The sequence below is a fragment of the Psammomys obesus genome, unplaced genomic scaffold (genome assembly GCF_907164565.1).
Source record: "Psammomys obesus unplaced genomic scaffold, mPsaObe1.curated_primary_1811, whole genome shotgun sequence".
In the NCBI taxonomy this organism is placed as follows: Eukaryota; Metazoa; Chordata; class Mammalia; order Rodentia; family Muridae; genus Psammomys; species Psammomys obesus.
Genome location: NW_026596240.1, coordinates 11,440,725 through 11,450,501, shown reverse-complemented (window position 1 = coordinate 11,450,501; position 9,777 = coordinate 11,440,725). Strand labels below are relative to the sequence as shown.

The following is a 9,777-nucleotide window of genomic DNA, read 5'->3' as shown; positions in this document are numbered from 1 at the left end:
CTCAACAGCTCATCACTCCATGGTCTTCTAATCCCCCAGTCAACAGGCCCTTCTGTGCAGCTGACCTGATCCTGGGCTGCTGACCCCTCCCTCCCGGAAATGCTTCTGTCCGGCATTCCAGTCTCCGTGTCCTCCTACTCCATGCAACGCTGTCTTCAAAGTCTCTCTTCTGCTCTCTTGGAGCTCTGTGTGGCATCCTAGCAACCCCTGCTCTCAGAGCAGATTGACACAGACGTGGATCCTGACAAGCTGGGTGAAAATCCTGGGTCTGCCATCGAGAGCTAAGAGGCTATGGCATTCATCACCTCTGTGCCTCAATTTACTCAGCTATAAAAAGGTACATTAGGAGGAATTCTCCTTGGTGCTGGTTATAGTCTGAGGTTCAGACTCCAGCAATCCCCTTCCTGATGCTCTTTCTTTGCTCCTAATCAGGATCAAGGCAAGGGTCTAGAACGCACGCAGAGCACACTTCAACAGCACCATCTGGACCTGGTGATGGGGCTCAGTAGGTAAAGGGCTTACCAAGCATGAACCATGTAAACCAGGCTTGGGAATACACACCTGTAACCCTGAGACAGGGGGATCCCAAGTTTAAGGTCACCCTTGGTTATATGGAAAGTTTGAGGCCGGCCTGGGCAAATATTTTGAGAGCCTGTCTCAAAATAAACGATAAAGAAATCTTGAAAAGCAAGCAGTACTTACAAGCCTCTTCCCACACCCCTGATTGAACAATCCATGACATCACTGCCTCTTGTTAAAAGCTGGCTCATGAATCTTCTTTGAGACCTCTCTTGAATGCCAAACTCATGAAGCCATCTGCCCACAGACATATCTCCCCACCTGGCCTTGGTGTTTCCAAGTTGGCCAGTCTGAAACTGAGCTCACTGCCCTCTCCTGCCATGCTGCACCCTCCCCAGCCCCCTGCTGCTCTTCCTCCACCCCACCCCACCCCACCCCCCTGCCAATGAAAGGCTCTACTATCCTTTCCCTGGTTCCCCAGGCCAAAATGCCCTCGTCACCATGGGTTCCTCCTCCATCCAAACAGTCACCAAATCATGGTGACTTCAGTGCCAAGTGTTTCTTGTTACCAGCATCTCAGAAACTCACTGGTTCTTGCCTGGATGATAGGAGCATGATAGGAGTATGTGATATTAACAATAATCACATACCCATTGTTGCTACACCATGTTAGAGGCATATCATGTCATATGGAATCCTGGCACTAGCCGGATTACCTATGGATGAGGACCTGGAGTTCCTGTGTTCCGAGAAGATGGACTCTGATTCACCATCTAGCCCAAGTAATGCAGAGGTGCTGGAGGCAGGGAACAAACACCCGACCTCAGGTTGCAGGCCATTTACACGCCCCAGAAGACACAGACATCCTGCTGTTCACCCGATATCTACTTAGTTCTTTTTCAGTGTCTTCTCCTCAGCCAGGAAGTTCGGTCACTAGGACAATGCCTGGACTTGGTCTCTCCTCTGTGAAACCCTGCAGTAATTCCCCAGTGCCTTCAAAGTCAAGTTCAGACACTTCAGCAAGACCCTTCCTGATGGAGTGACTTGGCTCTGTTGGAGACTCAGCTCCCTTCTCTCCAATCGCTCCTCCCTCAGCAGCCCCTCTTCCTACAAATCCACTCTCATTCTCCCTCTCCTCTCTCCCTGGACCTTCCTGCTGAAGTGCTCCTGCTCTGGAAGCCCATAGCACTCTCTGTCATTCCTTACATCTTAGAAAGCCACAACTGTGACGGCTCTCATGTGTTCCCTAGAATTCACTTACTAAAAACCTAATCCCCAAATCACGTGCAAATGACACTTGCAGGTGGCCTTTTGGAGTCAATTAGAATAAGATAAGGTCATGGATTAGGTGCTAGGCCAGTCTGCATGAGTGGCTTCAGAAGAAGAAGGGGCAAGACTTGACTACATTGTTTGCTCCATCTGGCCACAAAATGCCCTCTGCAACAGCAGGGTCCTGCATTTCACTAGGTGCTAAGCTAGGCTTTCAGAGCTATGTGCTAACAAGACCCACTCCCACTCCTGGGAGTGAGTGTCTTTCCTTTTGTGAACAAACCGTTTCTTCTATTTCTAATCATGTGTCCCTGGCCCAGTTCTTGCGGTGGGACATAAGAACCTGGGCACTTCAGCAGGTGTCCCTCGGGATTCAGAGCCACGTGGGCTCCCTATTGCACCTCAGGAGGGCAATGCAGGGAGCTGCTGTTAGAAGCTACTCCGCCAAGAGGCACACAGAGAACACTGAAAGTAACGCATGTGTCTTCTTCCGCTGGAGGTGCCACCAGTCCCTTCCTGGAGGGCTGCTAGGACCTGTCTTATCCTAACAAGATCAAGCAAGAGGCCAGCCGGCTGTGTTTGTGCAGATGCCTGGGGAGACAGCCCTAGCCAGGCCTCGTGACTCCCCCTCCCTGAACCGGAACAAGATCCCCTGAAGTATGCTCCCTCGGGCTACTGCCCTTCTGAGGCACAGGACAGCACAGGGCAAGGAGAGAGGTTTCACTCATTTCAGGTGTTCTGGGAAAACAAATCCTCAGAAGTTTATGGTGGCCCCTCTGCTGAGCAGCACTTCCGCCTCCTCTCACAGTGGAGGACAAAGTGCAGGCTGCCACTGGGATCAAATCTGGGGCAAGAGGAGGAGGAGGAAGAAAGGAGGCAGTTCAGAAATGGAGAACCAGCCCTGGCTGGAGAAAAAGTAGACAGAAGTAACTGTCCCCACTGCTTTCCTTCCTCCCTTCCTTCCTCCCTTCCTTCCTTCCTGCCTGCCTGCCTTGAACTTATTAACTTTCTATGCTGACAATGACCTTGAACTTCTGATCCTTCTCCTACCTCCACCTCCCAAGTGCTGGGATAGGGACCACAAAATCCAGTTTATGCACTCCTGGGAACTGAACCCAGGACTTCGTGCAAACTAGGTAGCACCCACCCAACTAAATTACACCCCCAATCATTTTTTTTTCTTGTTGGATGAGCAGGATGTCATGTAGCCTACCTTTAATGATCAGACACTGTCCGGAGACGGTCGGAACAGGCCGGATGGCTGGTATCTGATACTGGCTCTGCCTTTTAGCTGTGAATGTGCATTCTCTCTCTCTCTCTCTCTCTCTCTCTCTCTCTCTGGTTCTTTCTCTCCCTTCCTCTCCCCTTTCACACACACACACACACACACACCCCTCACCCCCAGAGACCCCTGTAATAACCAGGAGCCCCTTCCTGGTATCCTTTCCTCCAGGGTAGGCTTTATGGTCTTTAGAAGAGGACAGTCTCTCCTGTCTCCAACCCCTGAGCTCTGAATGGAAGAATTTGCCTCTCTTTCTGTTAGCAGGGTTGTTAGGGTCAGAGCCTGGGACATTCGGCTCTAAAGAGCTCCACTCCACCATCCACCCTCTCTACGCTGGTTAAACAGACACCAGTAAAAACAGATGAAAGACATCTAATCAGATATCAGGAACAGGAAAAAAGAGGTCCAGTGGGGCCGGATGTGAAATTTAGGTTTAAATCTAAGCGGTACTGGTCCTCCATCCCTGCTGTCTTTAGCGAGGTCTGACAAGTGGTCAGAACTGTATAAAGTCTCTCTCTGGGTGAGAAGTTCCTGCTCTGGCTGGCGGCAGGATGCCAGCCTTTTCCTTCTCCCATCATGAGATTCCAGTTTTTGAACTGTTGCATTGTCGTGTTCATCTTGTCCTCCATTGCCCCTGTGCTGTGCAGCTATGAACAGCCTGAAGGTGAGTGCTTTTGTTCACTCATCTCTCCAAAAGCGGAATGGTGGATGGGGTCAACTTAGGGGTGAGCTGCAAGCAGATGAGCCCATCACTACTGGGTGCTTTATGCAGTAAATGCACACAGAGGGCTCTGGCTTCAGGGAAGCGTGTCAGCCCTGAGAACCACTACCTGCTGCGTTCGAACAGGCCCAAGTATCAAACTCCATCTCTTCTAGTTTACCCTCTCCTCTTCTAGTTCACCCTCTCCATTCTCCAGAATGTGTCCCTGTCTCGCTTTCTTCCCTCCCTCTCTACATCTGCCCCTCTCTCCCTAAATCTGAGAAACGTACCCATTGCTTAGCCATCCATACAGATTTCTAGATGGTATAAAGGGAATTGTCCCAAAGCCAGGGCTCTAGAGGGGCCATCCACATAGTCTATCAGCCAGGCTTTGAAAAGAAAACAAAACAACCATGGCAGCTACTGAGCTCAGCTTTCTTTTCTTTGCTTACTGGAGACAGTGTTCCTCCTCCACTCCTAGGCTCTGGTCCCCTGGCCCCAGGAGGAAACAAGGCCAGCAGAGATAGAGGCAGAGTCGCCATTCAAAGCAGTCTGCACACCTGAACTGGGACCGCCCCCTCTATTGTCTCCAGCAGTACAGCCACAGACAGCTGGACTGCTGACAAGCCACACCTCCCAGGCCCATCTCTGGGTCTCCAGTCCCCATCAAATCTCTAAAGATCTGCCAAACCTTCTCTTGATCTTCTGCTTTGTACACGTGCTTCCTGAGACACTGCTTTTTGATCACCCAGCCTCCCCCTGAACCTCCACACCAAGCCGAGCACGCTCCTTCCTGACTCTTCTTGTGGGACAGACTGATTCAGTTGAACAATTTTCTCTCCCTACTGAACACACTCTGGTGGCCACGTGTCTGTCACATCACAGCGATGACCCTGTTGAAAAGAGTCATGTCTCCTTTTTCTGTGTGTCTCCAGGACCCAGCACTGAGCTGTGCACGGCACCCACATTCCAAGCTCAAGGTAACTCCTGAAGATTCAGGCAGCGATCATAAACACTGGACCAAAACACCTCTTCCAATGCCAAGTGGGATGTGCATGAGTCTAATAGCAGGACACACTTCACAGAGATTAAGAAGAATTATTCATGGAGGGGGCTAATTGTGTATGACATCAGAGACCCCGATCTTGAGACTGACTCTCCACCCCACCACTCTGAGCAAGTTATGTTCGGGTCAGGCTATCCAAACCTCAAACAGAAGAGACGCCCAGGTCTTGAATTCTGGCTTTTCTTCCTATCTTTAGTAGCCTAGGAAAATCTGCTTCTGGCATCTGGTGACCTAGGACCCAAGTGACAGACAGGTCTGGGGAGGGAAGGGCCTGCAAGTTCTCATAGGAACTAAGAAACAGGAAACCACTCACCCTGATACACCCTGAGAAACAGCCTTCTCCGGAGCGCTTCCGGGGTCCCTAACAACACCAGGTCCCCACACCACACAAGAGAACTCATCCTATTGAAGTTTAGGGAACAGCTTGCTGCAACGAGAAAACTGTGCGTGGAACGGCTGAGCATGAAGGCAGAGCACACAATTGTGCAGGGATTTGGGCAAAGGAGTCAAACATGGCCCACCAGAGCGAGGCCGGGGAACCAACACAGAGGGGCTTCAGCCAAGGCAGCTCTGAGAGAAACAGGATTCTAAGCTGGCAAAGTGACTGGCTGACACCTAGGATCCAGTATCATACAGGGGTCAGCAGAGGGCTCCAAACCTGGTTCTCCAACACTCCATTATAAGTATTAAGACCCCTTAACAAATTTTACCTTTAATAGATGACTGCCTTTGGTAACCCTTAGAAAGAAGGCCTAGTCTGCCATGTAAGGAGAGCCAGCATTCACTCACCTCCCTCACCCAGACTCCCCCACTTCATGCCTGAACCTTTCTCTTCCAAGCAGAAGCGTGAACTACATCCTCCCAAAGAGCGAGTGCTGCTGCAGCCTTGACTAAGCACACTCAAGCTCCATTTAGTAGCAAGGTCGATGTGACTAGGGGCCAGTGTCCTACCCTTCCGTAGCTGCAAGCAAAGCAAGATGGAGAAGGAAAACCAGTGCTGTCTTGGATCCTGACTGTGACACAGGCTAAAAAAGAAGACGTGTTTAGGCCCCCACTAATGCAGTCACCAGGTCTCAGCTCACGTTTACTGTGTCTGACACACACTAAACCCTGACCTGCAAAGGAAGAAGAGTTGTGTTTTCTGAAATCCAAATCATCTATGTGAGTGTTGACCCTACCACTAGTGAGCTGTGTGACTTTAGCCAAACTCCATAGCCTCCCTGTGCCTCCACACAGACTTCACAGAGATGATATGTGGACCAAACGAGCCAAAACTCATGAAGTGACCTCAGCACTAAGCTATTATCCTATTAGTCAGTCACACTGATTTGGAGAAAAGGCAGCCTGCTCTTCCTGTAAGACTTTCAGAGGGTCTGAGCCCACTTGCTCAAGGTCACAGAGCTCTCAGATGGCAAATCTGGGATTTGAACACAGCAATGTCCAAAGCCTGTGAGCTCAGCAGGCACTGTGAGCATGAGCCAGTACCAGGCTCTCAGCATGTGGGTATCAGTGGAGAGGTGAGCAAGAGACATAAAGGGGGACCGGTAGGGCAGCAGAGAACAATGAAGCTACCGCAAGGACTGGAGAAAGCTTCATCCAGAGCAGACTGAGTTCCAGACCAAAGAATGATAAGGGGTTTGCCAAGCCATGGGGAAGAGGGATTCCAAGAGTTGGGAGCAGCAGAGTGGCAGTGAGCTGGAGTGTGTTGGGAGCATGGCGGGAAGGCTAGAGGGTGAGGGCGAGCTGGGAAGCCTGGGACTGCAGGGTCGTGGACTAGATTTCACCCTCCAGAGACTGGCTCAGGAATTTGGGGGCTGCGGGGGGCGGGGGGGAGGGCTGTTAGTGCCTGACAAACACCTATAGATCCAGTCCCTCTGTTAGCAACAGAGAACCAGCAAAGGTGTGGGGCAGGCCAGCAGCAGGACCTGGTAGGGAATTCGGCAATGGAATTCTGGCCCTGGAGTAGTGGATGAGGGGGAGATGTGAGAACACTGGCTGTCGTAACCAGCTAAACAGAGCTGATGAGAGGAGGAGAGTTGGAATACAGGCTCTCTGTGGGCCAATACCTTCAGCCAGGCCGACTCAAGGAAAGCAGGAGCACTGTGGGGAGGGGGTCTCCCGAACAATCCACCAACTGAACAACACCCTCCCCCACTCACATGGTGACGGCCAAAAAAGTCCCCGATACCCCCCAGACTCTTTAGGGGCACAATTAAAGCAGTGGCAGACACACGCGTGCATAAATACAAAATAAAATAAATCTAAAAGTAAAAACAAACGCTGTCATCGTTACTATTTTTACTGTTGACTCGGTTTTTGATCTTAGTACTTTGAGACAGGGTCCTGTGGAACCCAGGCTGGACTGAAATTCATTCTGTGGCCACAGATGACCTTGAACTCATCCTCCTGCTCCCGCCTCCCCTGAGTGCCACACCACGCCTGGCTCGTCTACATACATTTCAGAAGGGAAAACACAGCTACCAGAAGGCATTGCCGAGGTTGGTGGTCTGACCCCCATTGCCTGGCCTCTTCCACACAGGACTTGACCTCAAGCCTGTGGCAGAATACAGATTCGACTGCCTGGAGGGGAGGAGGGGCTGAAAGGGTGAAACTGCGAAGGTCTTTGCTGAGCTGGGACAGCAGCGAGTGCTAAATAAACACTTTGGATTTGAATGGAATCGCCATGTATTTGCTATAAAAGGCAAACGCTTGGTCTCCCCGGGTGTGAGCAGGCAGGAGGTGGCAGATTCTTGCTCGGACTGGACAGAGGAACCATCTGTAGGGTTGGACTTGGGGTGTGCAGCGCAGACCGGCTGGGCTCGAAATCCAGACCCTATGCAAACACCTTGGCTCACGGCCGCTTACTCCCTCGATTCATTTTGTCCATTTGTAAAGCCAGGACTTGTAGAAGTTCTGCCACAGGCCTGATGTTGGGTAAACGAGCTTAACTAAAGAACAAAAATGAAACTACCCAACCAGGTCGGTCTCGTCTGCCCCAGCACCTTCCTCTCCACCTTGTCTTCTTGCCCCACAAGGAGCGCTTCCCTCCACCCTGAGTCGTCCGGACTCCTCAGCCCCTGAAAAGCGCAGAGGGGCTGAGGGAGCCCCTTCTCCAGCAGCAGCGTCCTATTTAAGGCTTTAGGGGGCGCCAACAACCTTTTGCACGCCACAGTCCACTCTGATCTCGGGGATCTGGGGGTCGCCAAAAGAGTGCCAATATTTCAGTGGCTCCTAGAGGAACCACGTTAAGTCCTTCGCTGGGCCGACTTAAGGTGGGTTAGTCCCCAGCAAAGCCAAAGCCCTCCACGGCCGCGGGCTGGCCCGCTCAGCCACGCTCCCGGAGTTGAAGCAGCTAAAGAAGCGCCCAGATTTGCAATTCACTGGCTCTCCAAAGCCTGGCAGCGGAGGCAGGAGGATAGGAGTGGTCTGACCCAGCCAAAGAAGGGCAAGGGGCTGGGGACGCCAGGAGGAAGAGGGAGTAGAGAAGAAGGCAAGACCCGTGCTAACACCTGGACAAGGGTTCGGAAACAAAGCGGAGGTTTCGGATCCGAAGAGCGCTGAAGAGTTCCCGCTCAGCAAAACTGGGTGTTCCTGCGCCCTGGGTGCGCTTTAAGGGGAGCAGCTTACCTCCTCTGGAACCGCAGGTTCCCGGGACCGCCGCGGAACCTGGAGTAGATCAGATCACCCAGGGAGGGAAGCGCCAAAGTGCTCTGCGCCCTGTGGCTGGGGCACCCGCGCGCCAAAAAGCAGTTTGGGGAGGCCCTCCCTGGTCAAGGCTGATCGGGCGGGGGAAGCGTACACCGGGCCTCGGGACTCTGGGAGCCCTGCACACTCGAGAGAAGCCTGAGTCAGTGGGAGGAAAAGGTTGTCTCATTTCCTTCGGTCTACCCCCCTCCCCCGCCCCCGCCCCTTGGCTCGGGACCTGCCCTCCCTCCCGCTCTCCACCCCCTTCCCCACGTGGGCGCCGCGAGACGCGAAACCTGAAAGGCTGCGCCAACATAGTTCAACTCGCGCAACTCCTGCCTGCGTCCCAGCTGTTCCCACCGTCCCTGGGCTATGCGATCTCCCCACCCGTGGTCCCCACCTTGTCCCAAACTTCCAGCCTTTCCCTCCTTGATGCAAGGAACCCGGATCTGCGAGCAGATCCCCAACCCCCATCAGCCTATTCCTGCCTGGTGGAGCACTGCGTTGAACCAGCTTTAAAACTCCAAGTCCAGACAGGAAATAACCACTTACTTTGTTAAATTTGATGCATAATCTCCAAGGAATGTTCGTTTCTATCAGAAGACAGCCATTACAGCTTTTGGCCTTGCTCGCCTGGGTTCGAAGTTTTGTTTGTTAAACTCCACGACTATTTATGGAGCGGCCAATAGCCACGGAGCTTGGTGCTGCACAGGCTAAAGAGCATCCCATTCCTAAGCAGTTAGCACAGGTGACCGGGGCAAAGAGAGAAGTGGAGCAGAGTTTTAACGGTAGAACTTTACAACCAGTGAGAACAGCCTAGACAGGCTGGCTGTGCATCCCAGCACAGAGCCAGGGCTGTGAGAGGCAGGGAGGAGGAGGGGGGAAGGGAAGAGAATGCCCAGCCAGCCCAAGAAAGGAAGGGTACTGTTGGAAGCCAGGGCAACTGAAAACCAAGGGCTCAGATGGAGAGATTGGATGGAATGACCAGAAGCCAAGGGGGGTGGGGGGGGAGTGTCACCAGAATCCCAGGTGCCCTCAGGAATGGCTATCAGAAGCATGGTCTAGAAACAGCAGCTGATATCCTGATCCTCTGGACCTGATCAATTGAGATTCTACATTCTAACAGAACGCCCAGATTCTAATACACATCACTATCTGGAAGCATTGTCTTCTAGGCCATTGATGGCATGGTGGACTGACTGTATCAGAGCACAGAGCCCTGGCTGGACATTAAGCTATCAGGTAAAAAAAAAAAAA

The 9,777-nt window shown here is 52.3% G+C and overlaps 1 protein-coding gene across 2 annotated transcripts in view; it reads right to left on the bottom strand.

Annotated features, from left to right (window-relative positions):
* Window positions 1–9,156, bottom strand: part of Eva1a (eva-1 homolog A, regulator of programmed cell death) — a 48,746-nt gene extending 39,590 nt beyond the window's left edge. The window contains exon 1 of one of the 2 annotated variants that reach the window (XM_055596368.1): window positions 9,073–9,156. The gene's annotated coding sequence lies outside the window, so the exon portion shown is untranslated. Of the gene's footprint in view, window positions 1–8,463; window positions 8,680–9,072 lie in introns of those variants that run through there. The other variant, XM_055596367.1, reaches the window with a different exon arrangement.
* Window positions 9,157–9,777: the final 621 nt, after the last annotated feature.